Source organism: Ailuropoda melanoleuca, chromosome 1 (genome assembly GCF_002007445.2).
Source record: "Ailuropoda melanoleuca isolate Jingjing chromosome 1, ASM200744v2, whole genome shotgun sequence".
Classification (NCBI taxonomy): domain Eukaryota; kingdom Metazoa; phylum Chordata; class Mammalia; order Carnivora; family Ursidae; genus Ailuropoda; species Ailuropoda melanoleuca.
Window position 1 is genome coordinate 150892114 of NC_048218.1, and position 19073 is coordinate 150911186.

The window sequence follows — 19073 nt, forward strand, 5'->3', positions numbered from 1 at the left end:
TTTCTAGATCATAATTAATGTCAGTATCCAACAGACTCATTACTTCTTTTGCACAATTCTTAAATCGATAGCCTTGATTTTCATCCCCAGGCCATTCTACTGGATCACATTTTGCTTCTTCTTTGCTTGTGCTTGCTTCTTGGATAACCTCTTAAATTGTGTTGGGATCACAAATCAAAACATTTGACTGAGGTCACAAAACATCAAAAATTTTTTCTTACATTAGACTGTTTCAGAGCTAAGCTATTAGAGTGGTCCCTGTATTTGGAGTTGCGATACTTTTAGATAGGCCTCTTGACTTTTCTGGTTGTTTATGCTTTGAGAGGTAAGGAAGGTGTAGGCTCGTTCCATTTTGGGTTATAGTCAAGTGGAAGTTACAGTGGATTCATTTCATAAAGTTAGATGAGGTTCTACCCAAATATTCCAATCAGGATATTTGGGTCCAGATTAAAATAAGAAGAGAGTATTCTTCCTTCTTATTTCTCAGTTGTATATTCTAGTTTCATCTCAATCATGGATGTTGAGGAGACTGATGGATAGGGAAGGAGCCAGCACACAAACACTAGCTGTGCTGTGAAAACTATGGACAGACTTCTGAGAAAACTGCCTTCTCTGTAAAGGACTCAATGCACACTGCGGCTGGTTTGCTGTCTGAATGCTGCCTGTTAGCAGAGTCAGGAGGGCACTGAGTGATGGGTCTAGAACCGCTCTTGCCTCCAGCCTTTACTCTGCTGGGTTGGGGTCCAAGGCAGAGCACTGTAGCATCCCTACCTACTTCTTTCAGGACTCTACTCAATGTCACAGGGACTGTTCCTTGGCCTAGATGCCTCTATTTCTTCAATCTTTATATCAATATCATCTTAGCAAACAGAAACTCCTTTAAGTGTCTAGCTTCTAGAAGGGCTCTCCCCTTGTTTCAAGGACTAATGCAGTTTTTTTCTCTATTTGTATATTCCATTGGTCATTTTCAGGACTATAAAGAAAACTCCATATGCCTCTGCTCACAATGCCATATTGCCTGCAAAAAAAACTATCCTCATATCTTGACTCAAATAAAACAGAATGATGCTATCTTTTAAAGTATTTATAGGAACAAACATATGTCAGATAATTTCTCTCAGTGACCTTGATTCACATAAGACAAGAATTTTTAAAAATATGTGGGATTATCTAAAATATCCATCTTCATAGCAGTCCCAATCATGCAAAGATTTAAATTTCACAAACTGTATTAACAGCTTGATGAGGACATCACTCTCCTACTACTGGGATGTACCATCTGTTGCAATGCTGTAAATATGGAGTCAGGGCCCCTTCCCTTTTAAAAAACAGGACATGTTGCAGCACTGTCTATGTCCAACTTACCCTGAAATCTTCCAACAACACATCATTATTGACTCAAATTCTCATGTACAATGTCCTCAACTTGGAAAATAATATTAACTGATATCGTGTATTAAAAGAAGCAGTTTGGTATTAGTATGTTACAATAATAGAAAGACAGAGAATCTTAGCAGTTACAATTTCAAACAACTGCAACTTTTGTTTCAAAGTGATTAATGAAAAAGAATCGAAATATCTAATCACACAAATCTACAACCAGCTCCACATACTTGCTATAAATATTATTCTGAGGACCAACTGTATTAGTCTGCTAGGGATGCTATAACAACATACCACAGCCTAGGTGGCTTAAACAGCAGAAATTTATATTCTCACAATGCTGGAGGCTTGAAGTCAAAGGTCAAGGTGTTCCCAGTGTACAGGTCAGGCAAGAATTGCAACAACTACCTTGTCTCTGTGTCCTACCTTGTCTCTGGCCCTTTCTTTGTGTGCACACACCCCTGGGGTGTCCTCCTCCACTTGTTGGACACCAGTACCATTGGAGTCAGGTCCCACTGTTTTGACTTCACTTAACCTTAATTACCTCTTTAAAGGCCCTATCTCCAAAAAATGTCACATTGAGGATTAGGGCCTCCATGTGTGATTTGGGAGGGGTGGGACACAATTCAGTGTGTAACACCAAGTTTGATGGGATACTGAAGAAAGAAATAATCTGTGAATAATGACTTAAGTGTAGTCCAGTGTGTGACCATAATTCACAGACAAATTTTAATTAACTCTTCCCTATTCTTCTGGGGGAAAAAAATCTATGCTAAACTTGCACTCATTCAAGTTTCTCCATAGCAGATTGCTGCTACTATTACTATCTGACCGTACCTTATTTAGAAGCAAACAGAGGTAACGATCTCCAGTATGAGATTTTCTGTTTTTCCTGAAATTATCCATTATTTTACCAAAATCTCCATTTATAGAATTCTAGGTATAAAATCCTATTTCCTAATCATTGTGTGGACAGAAGATGAACTTGCAAAAAGGTTTGGAGAAGTTTTATGGTTTTTTCTTCTAATGTCTTAAGAGTTAAAAAATAAAATACAACCTAGAACATGGAGGTAATGGCTAAAAGCATGATTTGTGGGTAGCTTGGAACCATAACATCAAAACTACTTATCCCTACAAATGAGCTATTGTTGTAATGAGTTACTTGGTTCCAGGCCCACTCAGATTTTCTGGCCCGTCTAGTTATTTTTGCCTATCTCAGATCTGATTCTAATTCTAGTTAATGTTCTCTATTTAATCCTTTATAATTATCCTTCAAATTCTCCCTATACTTTGACAGGATCAGGTCTACCTCATGAACATTTGCTTAATTAATCCACCCAACGAATGTTAATTGAGCATCTACTATATACTAGGCACATACTCTACACATGGGGTGCTTAGGATTTAGTAAACAAAACAGACAAGGTGTTTGCTTTCCTATCGTTGGTGGTCTCATAAAGGGAGTGGGGAAACCGAAGATGAACCAGAAGCTTAATAACTAATAACTGACACAGTATGGTATAAGGCAAAAAGTGCTATGAAAAAAGAGGGGAGCCTAGGTGGCTCAGTTGGTTAAGCATCTGCCTTTGGCTCAGGTCATGATCCCAAAGTCTTGGGATCGAGCCCTGCATTGGGTTCCCTGCTCAGCAGGGAATCTGCTTCAACTCTCCCTCTGCCCCTCCCCACCATTCATGCTCTCTGTCTTTCTCAAATAAATAAGTAAAACCTTAGAAAAAATTCAAAATAAAGTGCTATGAAAAAAGAAAAAAAGAAGAGCAGAGCTCTGAGAGTATGTGTGTGGGAGGTGGGATGCAATTTTAAATGGGAGGGTCCCATCTAGCCTCTTCGAGAGAGAGAAATATTTGAGACAAGGCTGAAAGGAGGGGATGGAGCTAGCCAAGTAAATGTCTGTGGAAAAAGCACTGCAGGACTGCAAAGGAAGCAGGTGTGATTGGAGTAAAAGGAGCAAGAGGCAGAGGAGTCAGAGAAGGGGTTTGGCGGACAAGAGATGGGGCAGGGAGACTGACTTTTCCTGGGAGTGAACTGCAGCACCGATGCAGGGCTTTTAGCGGAAGAATGACACAGGCTGATCTAAGATTTAAAAGACCGCTTTGCTTCTGTGTGCAGGATCAATTGTGGGAATGACATGGGACACAGGGATATCTATTAGGAAGCTACTGCAGTAATTCAGGCAAGAGATCATGGTCCGGACCAGGGGGTGAAAATGGAGATGAAGTGGTCAGATAAATATTGAAGGGAGAGCCAGAAGAGTATCCTGACAAGTCAGTCTTGAGAATGAGAGAGAGAAGAACCAAAAATGACCCCAAAGATTTTGGGCAAAGCAATCAGTGCCCAGCCCTGGGTTGTCACTGCATTGTTTCTTCTTGTTCTTGACCACTTCAGCTGTGAGCATGCTGTTCTCTCATACTGCTCACTCAGAAGATCAGGGTCCTGTGCTCTATACATTTCAATGGACAGAAATGCCCTCCACTCCTTCTCCCTGCACCTCCAATTCTTGCCCCACTTTGCTCCACCTCCAATTAATCTGCCCATTCCTGCAGGTGCCAGCTGAACCAGCAGGTGTGGACTAAATGTCTGCTTTGACATTTGAACAACAGAGTTTCTGCCACTTCCAGGGTCTCCCTTTAGGCTCTAACACAAGGGCTGCTAATATTCCCCTCACTCACAGTAAGACACATGAAATCGATGTTAAGACTCCTTGAAAAAAAAATAGCAGTAACATTTCTGGGATTTTTTAAAAGTCTAGCATGTATTTCTTAAAAACAAACATAAAAGGTCAAATATGTATGAATCGCAACATCATCTGTTGGAAAATGTCATCAATGTACTCTTACAGCTTTCTTCTGGAATGTGACAACGTTACAGGTTTCTGAGTTGGTGGAACAGAAATCATGATTTTTATGATCCATGCTTAACCTTATGACAATGACTTTCTGATTTTCAGGGCATGCAAAAATTACTGCTGGGGATGGGGGAATGATGACAAGGTTTTGTTCTGCTTTGCTTTTGACAAAGGTTGTTTTAAAGAAGCAGACTCTTGGGTACCATCCCCAGATAGTCCAATGCACTACATTTGGATTGGAACATAGAAATAACCTAGGAATATGTATTTTCAACAAGCACTTCAGTGATTCTGATGGAAGTAATGCTCATACCATCTCTCTAGAAACATAGCTATGCAGGATCGGAGCTGAAGTTAATCACAAAATGCCACAGCACCATGGCACTAAATGCTTACTTTTTAGAAAATGTTATGCACATTTTATGTGCATATCTGTTATGAACAGAGCTGCACACACTTTGGTAAAGAACTACTTGCTATTGTTTTTGGCCATAAGAACATCAAAAATTATTTCAGCGGTGGTATTTTATTTTTCCTATTGGTGATATATTTCTTCCTGGACATTTTTCTAAGCCTAAATCCACATTTTTATTTATGGCAGCATATAAACTGAGTTTGGATACTTTCCCCAAGCATACATTATATTCTTTTTAAATAAAACTGCTTAGAAGAATGATACTGGAGATTCAAAAACATCTGCCATTGTAGATCTCAAACCTCACTAGGAAATCTGTGTGGGGGTTTGATATTGGTGATGTCCCCAACCCACATTTGTGGGCTGATAAAACTGTGTATTAGGGAAAAGGGTTAAATCATGGGAGAACAAGCCCGGAGGGGGGGAGCTGACTGGGAAAAGTCCTTGAAGCAGGTTAGCTTGTATGTTTTAGATATTAACCCCTTATCAAATATGTGGTTTGCAAATAACCTCTTCCATTCTGTAGGTTGCTTTTTCATTTTGCTGAAGGTTCCTTCTGCTGCACAGAAGCGTCCTAGTTTGATGTAGTCCCACTCATTTATTTTTGCTTTTGTTGCCTCTGCTCTTAGTGCCAAATCCAAAAAATCGTCACCAAGATTCATTTGAAGGAGCTAGCGCCTCTGTTTTCCTCGAGAAGTTTTATGGTTTCAGGTCTTAACATTAAAGTTTTTAATTCATTTTGAGCTGAATTTTTATTAGTTATTAATGAGCCCTTCTTACATTTTATCTCACAGGTTTCAACTTTTTAATCTCAGCTTTATGTCTTTTACATTTATGTTTTTGCCAACTTCTAGTCTACTAAAATGACCCCAAATCTTATTCATTTTATTTTTTCATTTTCACTTTTTATTTTAATGGAATTTTAAGTACTGTATTTATTACCTCATTACTTTTTCTCTAAATCTTTTTTTGCAATTTAAAAACTCTACTCCTAATCTCTCCTACTATTATTTTTAAGTTTCTTGTTCTCATATATTTCAGACTTTTTTCCTTTAGACAGCAAAAATGCGAGAACCTACAGCAATGTATGTGGGGTGAGGTCTTCTTTCACTTTGCTCACTTTCTGTGTATTCCCAGAGCATCTCTGAGTGTTTTCAGGATATGGAATATACTGTTTTTTTCACATTATGCATCACTCAAATCTTACATGGTGAGCTACTTGTTTTAAAATTCATTGAATCTGACATGTTGAATCACTGAATGTGGAGGAAAAACATGTCAGCATTACAACCCAAGCAAGGAGGGACTGTAGGCAAAGGGGTGAGGGAGGGTTTTAAGCTTCTGGCATCACCTTGAAGAGAAATAATACAACCTGAAAAGAACATCTGAGAGGAAATTTAGGAGCAGATCCCAAACTGGATTATCTGGTCTCACAGGTATTTAGCTTGGTTTTTGTGTTCTCGTGTTCATATAATTTGTCTCTGTTCTTCTTTTTTTTTTTGTTTTTATTAAAGATTTTATTTATTTGTGATAGAGCACAAGCAGGGGGAACAGCAGGCAGAGGGAGAAGGAGGCTCCCCACTGAGCAAGGAGCCCAATGTGGGGCTCGATCCCAGGACCCTGGGATCATGACCTGAGCCAAAGGCAGAGGCTTAATCAACTGAGCCACCCAGTCATCCCTCTGTCTCTCTTCTTGATGGATTCATCATAGGACCTTCTTGGCTGCAGATTTTCTCAGCTCCTTTCTCTGGTCAGAGGAGTGTTTCCCTATGGGTTCAGCTGCATTTCAGTTGGGAAACCATACTGACTCGTGAAGACTGATACGAAATCAGCTGGCATCAAGTAGATCTGAGAACACAAATATAAGAAAGGAAAGAAGCTGGTCTTTCCTCAAGGCTATGGGTTTTGGTTTTATTGGATAAAGCTCTTTGAACTGAGGAAATGGTGGAGGCCCACAGAACCTTAACTTATCACCCAAATGGAAATTGGGATGTAATTCTGCAGGAAGGTAGAGAACTGGGCCTGAACACACTCACTCAGTTCTCAAGATCAAAGCTATAAAGGTGGGAATGTTTTTCCCTCCCAGAACTATTATTGAATTGCACACTTCTTGCTGAAGGGAAATTTATTCTAAATCATAGGCCTTATTTTATATTTTAGATCATATTGATTGAGACCTTAACATATGCCTGGTATGGTTCTAAGTGCAGTACATGGATTCTTTCATTTAAAATTTTAACAAGTTCTATTATTCCCATTTTATAGAGAAGGGAACAAGTTCATGAAGAGATTAAATAGTCTGTTCAGTATCAGATGGCTCAGGCATTTTGTCTTCACAATTTCTATTCTAAACTGCTTGGTAATCAATTCTCTCAGCTTTTATACTTTGAAGATGTTAGTTTGTCATACCTATGGTTAACAAATATATTCACCAGCTATAGAAATCTGACAATTGTTTTCCATTGAAGACATTGTTTCATTGTTTTATGGCCTAATCATAGTCTCCAATGAGATTTCAATGCCCATTTGTTATCTTTATTCACATGTATACATCATGTGATTTTTCCTTTCGCTGCTTTAAAAATACTCCATCTTAATTTACAACAATTTGAGCATAATGTATTTTTGCTGTTATTGTCTTTGTATTTATTCTGTTTGGGGTTTGCTGAGTTTCCTAAATCTGTAACTTGTTAGTTTATTTTTCAACAAATATGAGGAATTTTTGGCCATTATTTCTTCACATAGGTTTTCTGTTCGATTAGACTCTTTTTAATATTATTTCACCAGTCACTGAGTCTGTTCAAATTTTATTATAGATTTTTTTTAAATACTTGAAGTTCTATATTTTTATAATGTCTATTTCCTCAAACATCCATCTGTTCACATTCCAAGACAGTCTTATCCTTTAATGTCATATAATAGTTTCTGTAAGTTCTTGCTTGCTAATTCTAAAATCTGGGTCATCTTAAGGTATTTTCTACTGGCTGCTTTATTCTTGATAATGGGTCACTTTATTCTACTTATTTGCACATGAAGTAACTTTTAAATCACTGGACTTCATGAATGGCATGTTGTAGAGTCTGGATTATGTTATCTCTCTTTTTAATTTTTTTTTTCTATTTTACATCTTCCTTAATAAGTTTTGTTCTGTCACACAGTTAAATTGCTAAAAAATCCTCTTGATCCTTACAGGTTTGGTTTCATTTGGATTAAAACTTGTTTGGTTCAGATTTGAACTTTGTTGTAACAGTGTGGTCCTTATTCTGAAGCCATGGTCTTTCACGGCCCGAGGTACTTAGCAAAAATTCTGCACACTTGTGGGGCTGGAACTCTGACAAGTCCCAGAATGGCACTACCTATACTATTACCTTTCAGCCCCTGCCTGTAGCACAGGTCTTCTGCTAGACTTTACAGAGTCTAATTCCACACACATGCAGCCCAGCCAAGGACCTATGATGTATCCCCACATAGACTCCCAGACTCTGCCCCATTCGCTCCAACGCAGAACCCCCTTCTCTCTACCCTGTCCTGAAATTTCCAGTCACTTCAGCAGTCCAGAAATCAGACGTTGGACTCCTTGGTTCAACAAGACTTGATACAAAGCCTGCTTCATTTTTCCTTCTCTGTGTCAGGAAAGAGCCTCCAATAGAACACCGGGGTGATTGAGTACCTCACAGCTGTGATCACAGTCTACTGCTGCTTGCTGTTTCATGTCTAAAAAGAGTTGCTTTGCATATTTTGTCCAATTTTATAGTTATTATTATTGAGAGAGTTCCAGTTACTTGATTATGGCTGGGAGCAGAACCCTAACAATATGTTTGGTTTTCTAAAGATTTAAAGTACTTACTTAGGCTTATTATTTACAGGTTTTGTGATGTATTTCTAAATACACATCTTAGAATTTTCATCTCTCTGGCTATTAGAAGAAGAAATTTTGCCAGCGTAACAGTAATTGGTAATCATATGTATCAACTCTTGGGGGTCATTACTAAATCCATTTATTCATTTATTCAGTGAACACTTGTTATATATTGCCTATTTTGTGAGTGATATTTTTCCCCTAAGTAGCTTTAAGGGATTTATATTAACACATCTATTCAAAATATCATGCAGCTTGAACTATTCTGATATATGCACTCTGATGTTGTTTTAAAACTTTTATTTATTTTGCCATTACAAGAGTGTGTGCGGGGGAGATAAGCATATCTGAGTGTTATGATTCAAGATGTCAAATAGAAAGATGAATATATGAGCTTGCTCCTCAGAGGAGAAGTTTGGGCTAGGTACATAAATTTGGGAAGGTAAATACCCTGGAGATCCAAATAATATCACTCCCCAGTCACTGTCTCTCATATCACCCTATTTTAATCCTCTGCATAGTACTTATTGCTACCTGATAATTTCTTGTTTATTTATTTTATTTCTTTGCTTACAGTCCCTTTCCATAAAATATAAACTCTGTGACAGAAGGAATCTTGTCTGTGTTATTCACATCTCAATTTTTAGCATTTAAACAGTGTTTACACATAGAAGGCACTCAGTAAATATTGGTCTAATAAATGAATGATTTTCTGCCATATAAAATTGAAACACAGGCATGTTCATACATGTGTAGTTTTATTATCATTAAATAGGAATAACCTTAATAGACCATTGGCTTAGAGACCTAACTGCTTTTTAAAAGAAGGCACACATTCCAAAGCCAGTATCACTGGGGTGCCTCGGTGGCTCAGATGGTTAAGTGTCTGCCTTCGGCTCAGGCCATGATCTGAGGGTTCTGGGATTGAGCCACACATCAGGTTCCCTGCTCAGTGGGGAGCCTGCTTCTCCCTCTCTCTCTACTGCTCCCCCTGCTCCCCCTGCTTGTGCTCTCTCGCTCTGTCAAATAAAATAAAATATTAAAAAAAAATAATAAAGCCAGTATCACTTAGAGAGGAGTTCACTTTTTTCAAAACATTAAACTGGCTTACAATTAATAACCCTAACTCAATGTCACAATGGTTAAAATCACAAGTTCAGGAGCCAGACATTTTGATCCACAATCCTGATTATGATATTTACTAGCTAAATGTCTTGGTAAAATCATTTAATTTCTCTGTACCTCAACATTATATAATTATAGTAGTATTTACTTCAAAGACTTGCAGTAAGGGTCTAATAAGCAAATAAATATAAAAGAGAACAAAGTCTCACATAATTTTCATATGATAGTATCATTATTACTTCAAGTTAACTCATTTAACTCCATAGATTTATTATTGGGAGTCATTTTATCTTGAAGAAGATGTTGGAAAGGTAAATTGCTTCTTCTAAGAGATGGCAATATTGTTGAAGGTAGATCTCCCTTGTACGTGTTTCAGAGTTTTGCCATGGCTTATAAGCTATGGAATAGACTTATGACATTTGATTTTCCTTTATCTGTGCCTAAAGTTTTTCTTTGCCCTGTATCTAGTTAAGTGTGGACTCATCTGTTCAAAGTAGGATAATATTTTATTCAAGTTTATGTCTTTGTCAAGCATTTCGATTTTCCTTTAAGGATGCTAATCCTATCCTCACCTAGATGATGACTGGAAAATGTGTCTCTGCATTTAACTGCACCTAAATAGAAACCAGAATAGCAGTACTCCAGATCCTTGTGTCAGGGGATATAAGGGAACTCTCTGACTCTCAATATCTATCAAAGCCCTAAGGAGAGTTGCCTGAGGGAACAGCTGTACATCATTCGCTTAGATATTCTCAATTCTATCCCTGGGTTATCTCACTTCCAGAGACCTATAAATCTGTACTATATTACATCAAGCCCCACTGATTTGCCTTTCCTAAGTTACACTTCCATATTTAAGCTAATGGCCTACATTGAGGAAAACTGCTTTAAGAAAAAGCTTCTGTATAAAATTCGTTGTGGCGTTTCTCGTAAAAATGTTAATGAGGCTGTAATTAAATATAGTTACAGTGTCCTCTTTATGAAGGCCTACTGGTGAATTTTCTTTCTGACTGTAACACAGAAATTGTTGTGCTTTTCCTTCGCGAATGCTTTCTATTGTCCAATGGACACTGTGAATTTCACAATTACTGTAGAACCCCTCTTTGCATGGGGTATTATTAGCTTAGAGCCAAAACTTGTGGTCCTACTTTAAGAGAATCACAGGATCTTATGGCATGTATTTTGCACATTTTCTTTCTTATATTCATTACTGGCATTCACCTACCAGCATTTTTCTTTTGCCCCATATTATTCATCCATTTATCCCTAAAATCACTTTATCTCCTTTTATTGTTATGTACTTACATAAAACAATATGGGGCATAGGTAACTATTAAAATAATAACATCACTGAATGCAGGAGATTTCTTTTCTAACTATGCATAGAATAAAAGCTTCTTGATGAATTCAAGTCACTCCCAAACCATCAATATGAGCTATTTTCCCAAAAGGGTATCTACTATGGGGAAATCTACATATTTTTATAGAAGACAATCATTACTCTCTCTAAGGCATACTACATACAGCACAAATGCATATTGTTCATGTGAAAACACTGACTGTAATTCATAGCCAGCAGCTGCAGGCTTAATTCTGACAGTGGAAAGTCTGGGACAAAGAGTAGATCACACCAGGTGACGATACAAAACCATAAAGGCACGTATTCAGCTGAACCATATGAAATTGCCACTAGACTACAGGTCTTGACCTACAAAGATCGTAACTTCATACGATTCAATATAATACTGGTTCAAATAACCATTGACAAGAATCTGCATTGACCTTATAGAACCATCTCAGGAATAAACTTTGAGATGAATCCTAAAAAGGCTTAAATTGTTTCATTTTCATTCAATTTTCTGTTTTTAGAGGTAGGTCTCTATGGCATTTAATTTATTTTTATAATAGAGATAACATCAGATAATATAATCCACTTACTTCTGTGATTTTGATTAAGTTGTGGACGGTAATTGTACACAGCCATTTACTCCGAAGCAAACTCAAAGGGCAGGGAACTAATATGGAGTAAAAGACAAAAACAAAAAACTAAAACCAACAACCAACCAACCAATCAACCAACCAAACAAACAAACAAAAAAAATGGCTCTGAGTCCACCCTCTATCACTTACTATCTTCGTTTGTCTAGGAAAATTATTCTCTAATTATCCATTTAGTCATGTATTAATGGAAAGATATTATATCACAAAATGTTAGTTCCTTTTCTTACCCCTTTGCTATGGATATATATTTGGAAGACAGTGAGAAATGGATCAACAGCTTTCTTAGTGAAAAACAGGATTTTATTTCAAAGTACTTCTAGAAATTTCTCAGGACGTAGGTACTTAATTGATCCAAGCCTTTCTAATCAGCCCTAGCTAAGAACATGTACAACAATGACTTTTCTAAAAATTATTTTTTCTTCATCTCCATATTATTGTTAATATTATTTCATCAAGAAGAGTTAAGTTCTCCAAGGCATAATGCTGCCTGACCAATGTGGTTTTAGATGCCCAGGAATCCTGCGTAATGTAAGGGGCAGACAGACCAGGGTGGCCTTCTCAGATTGAGCAATGGTGAAAGTGTTCTTTTTAGAGCAATCAAACAATCCAGGGTTCCTGCAAGCATTTCCTTCAGAATCCTTGAGCAATGGAGTGCTGCTTAAACTTGCCAAGGGTTCAGAGACACAAAGTAAGGGAAGCTATAAATATTCTGCCTCTCATAACTCTAACAGTAAAATTATATTTCTTTTTAGTTTGGACTAATACAAATAAAGTCTACACTTTACAAGGAAGGAGCAATTTCATAGATAATGTAAGCACACCTCAGGATCTTGGGACATATTGTAAAGAGACTCCATGAATGATACATCCTCGGTTATGTTTCTCACCTAGCAAGGCTGCAATACCATTAGGCCTTAACTACATGTAAAAGGTTTAGAGTAAAACTATTTAAAATATCTCTCCCTTTTTCTCAAATTAACCAGAAAAGTAAAGACATAAACAAAAGCGATGAATATTCATTTTGGCAAATAATAAGTGCAAGGCTTTATGCTAGGATGTGTTTTACATATGTTCTCATTAGGCCTCTGCAGAGGACAGGAAAACAAAGGAGGAAAAGAATGAAATTGGTGAGACACAGAGATGATTCTGAAATGAAACTATGAATCAGATGCCCAGGAAGTCAAGATCCTCTGACTGAAGGGTTTTCTCAGTCTTACAATATTTCTAAATAACATAATCAGCAAATGTACCCAGACCTCTGGTAAGAATGACGGATATTACTGCTAAAATTTAGGAGGGGAAAAACACAATGCCCTCCTCAGAAGCTTGAAATATTGGGGGGTTGGCATAAAGATTCATGAGAGAATTGTAAAATAATAGAATAATACATAATCAAGTGGTAAATTTTGTAATATAGTTTGAGAAGGCTTTCGGCTTTGAGTGAAGAGAGATCAGTGAGGCCTCACAGTGTGAAAAAGGTTATTTGAAATAGGAAGAGATATTTGGGGACGATGGCTGAAGGGCTTTTACTGCAGGAAGCAGAGGAGCATCAAGAAAAAAATGACAGAGATGGCAGAGATGCCTACTGGTCTCTGCTACAACAGATGGGTAATCCTTAGAGATTAGAGAAAGTCCTTAGAGAGAGTCCTTGTGTATAGGCAGATAGAGGCCAGACTCTGACACTGAGAACACGTAGCTTTGTTGAATATCAAAAATGTGAAATCGTAAAGTACATCAAATGCATATAATTATAAGTATATGGATGACTACTTTGAATTCTTGAATTACATTCAATACATAATTTTTTTCATAAATGACTTTGCCCAATAAGAGGTATTTTTAGTAGATTTCAGTTTACTAATAAAACAATACGGATCATGTATTTCGAGTGTATTTTTGTGGGCAATAAATGGTGAAATCTTTCCAAGATGAATCTGTTGTCATGGATTCCTTTTCCCACTGCTATTCTCCCTGGTTTATTTCCCTTTTTATTGCCCATTGCTTTTAGAAGGAATAAATATTAATGAGTTCCACAATGTAGTTTGTACTTCTCTGTTAACACTGGTGAGAGTAGCTACTCCCTATTGAGCAATCATCAGCAAGGCAGGCAACAGTCAGCCACAAACCATTTCTTTTACATTCTTAGAGAGTAGGAGTGTGCCTCTGAAAAAAAAAAAATGCTATTCATTCACCAGTGCGCATCCCTGAGTGCTCGTTTCAAAATTCCTTCTGGTGCTATCATTCATCTACAACGGACTCAGAGAAATAAGTGCTTAAGGGTTACAAAAAGCTCACGTACTAGAGTCACTTCACAGTGTCAGGTTATGTGACATTTTATCCACCATCTTCCTTTCATTAATGGAAGGTCCTTCATGAACAGCCATGGCTTCGTTCCATCTGGGGTTACAGGTATGAAGTAAGATGAAACAGTATCTGAGAGTGTTAGGTGTTCTTCCTCTCCACGATTTCCTAGCTTAACTACCAGCAAGGTTTAGTTCATGGTTTTCTAAAGATTTGCCGCTCAGGAAGCTAAAACTAGGCTTGATGAGTGAAAATAAGACCCGTGTTAGAATTAAACGTTCTACTGCACTTCGGAAGACATACAGTGACTTTTCCTAGGTACTCCGTCCTCCCCAGTCTGACCCCCAGAACTGTGGAAATCCCATTTTCTGGACATGCATGCCTTTGGTTCTGTGTCTCATCTTAAGGCAGTGATTCTCTTTGGATCTAATAGAGGCCAAAAATCTATGTTAGAATTTGGGACAGATTTATGGAGAAGCCCAGGAAGCCTAGAGGTTAAAGGACCCTTCTCATGCACAGTCCCCTTCTGGCAGAGATCTTAGTGATTTTGTACTTGGAATTTTGCTTTTTAAATTTTTTCTTTTATAATAATAAGGGTCCCTTAAATTATATAAGCTTTGAGGCTTAGAAAATCTGGAGCTTCCTTACCCCTTCCTTACCCCTGTCCCAGTCTCTCCTTTAGTTTCAGAAAGGCTTTTAAAAGGGCTCTCCTGAGCTTTATGGTAAAATCAACTCCTGATTATAATCACAATGGTGCTTATAAAAAAGACAGAGATTCCTAAACCCATTCCAGACTTACAGAATCACAATCTCAGTGGATAACATTTGGGAATTTTTGCATTTTCTTAAAGCATCCAGGTGATACTTAAACTACATTCTGAGAATATATACTTTCCAGAAAAATAATTCACCCAGTGAACAGGATGAAGGTTCTTTATTAAGGATGGACTATGGTTGTAATGTTCCTTCGGGGCTTAATTGAAGAATCTCAAACTGGTCTGCCTGTAGAAGTCTCTCCATGTCAGCCTTGTGAAGGGTCAGTTTTGAAATCCCAGTAAATAAAATTATAGTTACAAGGTTATGATTAGGCTATAAGCTCCCTGAGGAGAGGGATGAAGGCTGTTTTTTTTAAAACATTCTATCTTCAACATTTAAATCAGTGATGCAACTTAATAATTGTTCAGTAGGTATTTACTGAGTGAATGAAGGAATACCAAGTGAGATATCCAAATCTGCAGCATTTGATCAATCAGATTGTGACTGATATTGAGAAGATTAACACTTTGGAGAAGGGACACAGAATGAGTTTCACATTAAGCCACTGATTTCAACTGTATGTTTTCCACATTAAGCATTTAACCTTTGCAGCAACCAAATAATTAACATAATGTCTTAATAAATTCAATCAATATTGTCACTGTTATCATCATCGTTATTTCTATTGTTTCTTGTAGACTGAGCATTTGGGGCTTAAGTTTAGGTATTTTAAGGGTTTCATTAGACTTCATGCTGCTGGAGAAATTCCATTGTTTCTAGCCTATTAACATCTCTTTGTGTCATAAAAATTATTTTCCAATGTTTTATCCTTGTTAGCATATTACTTAACATCAGCATACCATCTATGACTTTGTTCAAGACACCAACATAGGTAATAAATTTTATCCTTTCTAGGTAATAATTCCTTTGACATGACTACCTTTGCCTAGGCAATAATGTCCATGTCATGCATCTTTTCCATTGGCAAATTGGGAAAAATGAATGACAGAAAGGGAGAAAGGTTTGAAGCATGAACTTTCAGAAGTTTCTCTCCTTCAATTTTGAAAGTTTGCAATCACACTCATGCTTCATTGAACAGTATCACTTTAGCAACATAATTTTTATTGAGTTTTATGTTTCTGGAGATTATCCTTCACTCTAAAAATACTAGAGAACATTCTGGACATTTTTGATTATCCAAGAAAATTTTCTGGATAATAAAATTATCCATTTAATTGATAAAACCATCCAATCTTCTGAGTAGTTTTGACTTTGCACACATATATGATTTAAGTCAATCTTAACACTATTTCCTGGAGAAAATAAAAATTTCAGCTGCACTTTATATGTACAGATTGCAGTATTGCCTGGGAAATACGTCGCGTGTAGTTTGTATGTTTACCTATTTGCCAGCAATGGTGAATGTGTGGACTGATTAATCTACACTCTTAGTTTGATCATTGTGAACACTTTATAATACAGTTGGTTGGTGTCATAGATGCAGTAATAACTAAAACAAAATAATTTTCTGTAATAACCTTTGACTCTGACATATAGAAGTCATATTTCTAGATTTTTTGTCTTCTTTATTGGATCTTAATAAGATCATCTCTGTAAGAAAAAAATGAGTTTTCTCTGATTAAGCATCTTATTTTTATTGAATTGATTGAACTCTATTAAGCCCCTTTTATTTCCTTTGTTGCATGGAAGAATATACACATCTTATAATATATGATTATATAACTATAACATTAATAATTATATCTTTATAATTATTCTCACATTTTTAAAATGCATAATGACTTACTAAAAATATAAGGGTGCTCAATATCTCTACCCCAAAATATACTCCTTATCATTTCCTTCTGTCATAGATTACTACTGTTCAACTAACTGTACAGTGTTTTAGTCATGTATTAATATTGCTTCATCATATCTAGACTTACTTAGATCACCCAGATGTCTATCAAATTCTTTGCGCATCTTGAATTCTTCTGTTTCTGGTTTCAATTTCCTTCATCTTAAACATTATCATTTAGGAGCTCTTTCAGTGAGGGCTTAATAGAGGTAAAACCCTTTCACTTTTGTCTTAATTTTGTCCATAGTTTTTAACAGTAGGTAGCTGGATAAATAATTCTAAGTTGACATTTATTTTTCTCTCAGTACTTTCAACATACCATTTTTGTTATTTTGCTTTTTTGCAGCTTTTGAGAATTTCACTATAAATTTTATAAATTTCTCTTTAATTTCTGTCCTTTTCTTTATTCCTTTTACTTTGTCCTCATATGGTTGATGGACTGAAATCTCCCTATACCATATCTAAGCGTGCATATATTATCATACTGCTTGGAAATTCTTTTTCGATTTTGTACATTCTTGTCTTTCATCAAATCTAGAAAACTCATCTTTTCTATACATTCTCTTACTCTGAACCTTTTTGTTTAATTCTGCATGACTTACTTCACTTGTATTCTTAACTCCTATTTTCAGTGTTGCATTTTGAATAATTTCCTTACATTTTCTTGAGCTTATTAACAACTGTTGAGCTCAGTCTGTTTAATCTACCCATTTATTTTTTTCCAGTAAAAGCACTTTTTCAGTTCTAGAACTTTCTTTCTTTCTTTCTTTCTTTCTTTCTTTCTTTCTTTCTTTCTTTCTTTCTTTCTTTTTTTAAATCTGGTCCTTTTTGATGGAGACTCATTATATTTAATGTTTTAATTCTTCCCTTTACATATTTAGTAAGTTCTAGCATTTATCTTTTATGGTCTCTAACTGCTATTTCCAATATTTCCAACATTGTGAGTCTAATCTTAATGTTTGTTAGGTATTTTAAATCCTGTTTAAAATGGATTATTTCTCCTCATGTAGTTTGCAGTTTTGATGGTACAGTTTATCTGGGGAAATGCTGTGGCTCAGTTTAAGGTATTCCCATCTTCAGAGTTTTTGCTTTTCCTTATGTCAGGCAATCCGGTAGTACCATTGATGCCATTTCTTGTATTAATTTCTCAGCTTTGTGGTCTTTGGACTCATGCAAGTACCATAAATTTGAAACTTAACTAACAAGTACTGAGTACAGGCCCATAGCTGAATTCCTAGGAGAGGTTTGTTCAGGCTGATGTAAAGGCTGACCTGCTTCCTTGTTCTTATTCTCTATAGGTAAATTGAGTTTCTCTACTCATTTGTTGGTGCGATAACCCTTTATGGTTGATGAAATAAAGCAGTATTTCTGCTTGTATTCCTTTTTTTTGGCTAAAAGTTTCATGTCATACCCCTTATCGGCATCATTCCCCCTAAATCCCTGTAATGTGTAACCCTCCCCCCGTATGTACCATTACTGACTGAGGGCGACCACGGAAAGCTCAACCTTCTTGGTTTGTTTTGGGAAATCATTTAGTTAATCAAGACCTCAGTTCTGCACCATTTAAAATAATACTGTATCCTGTCTGTCTAGATGTTTTGTAAGGGATGATTTTCAGCTTTTCTAATCTGCCATATTATTGGAAATGGAACAGAAGAATCATTTAATAGGTATTTTTAGGCAAATAAAGTTAAATAATGCACATAAGGACACCAGGCCAAGCAGAAATGAAAATGAGGTTTCCTGATTATCTGTCTAGGGTTCTTTTGAAAGTAGCCTTAAGATGAAAATTCAAAAGAGGTTTTTAAGCTATTATGTAAATAGAAAAGAGAAATAAGATATATAAAACACATTCTCTTAAATGAGTGGCCAAACTGAAGCATAGTGCCTGAATTTTGACTTTCCTCATTTGATCTAACAACTAGATCATGTTTCCTTTATTCAAAGTCAGAGGTGTGAATAATTGTTTATTCAGGGATGAAGGGTGTTTGTGAATATAGCCCCCTGCTGAAATAAATAATTTTTAAAATGCATTTGAAATGTTTAGGCATTTTACAAAGGGGAGAATAAACATGTCAAACAACAAATGTTTATTAAATGTCGACTAAGTCAAAGGTATTATAAGGCCTTTTTCATGTCTGCATGGCTTCCAAACTATCTCATTTTATATATATATATATATATTCTTTTGATTGTTTTTTTGGTTGAATACTTCTTGATATCTCATTAGTAAGCTCTTGCTCTACTAAAAATTCAAAGTTACCTTGAGGGTAGACCACTGACCAGCTTAATCTAATTCCCAGCATGTTAAATTTTTATTAGCTCCTTTCCCAGCAGCTGACACCTCTTGGCACCTCACTTTCTGTTTTGTAATCTACTCATCACAAATTTCATAGGGTTAACAGTCTTTCTCTCCTACAAAATATCCTGAGAAGTAATTTCCAAGAAGTATCTGACTTTTTCAGGGATTTCCTATGTTTTAATTATTCTATAATTGTATCGCAGTGCTTTT

General features: G+C 36.4%; 1 protein-coding gene across 4 annotated transcripts in view; it reads right to left on the reverse strand.

Moving 5' to 3' along the window:
* Positions 1 to 19073, reverse strand: part of THSD7A (thrombospondin type 1 domain containing 7A) — a 427484-nt gene that overhangs the window by 166214 nt on the left and 242197 nt on the right. The gene's annotated exons all lie outside the window — the stretch shown is intronic.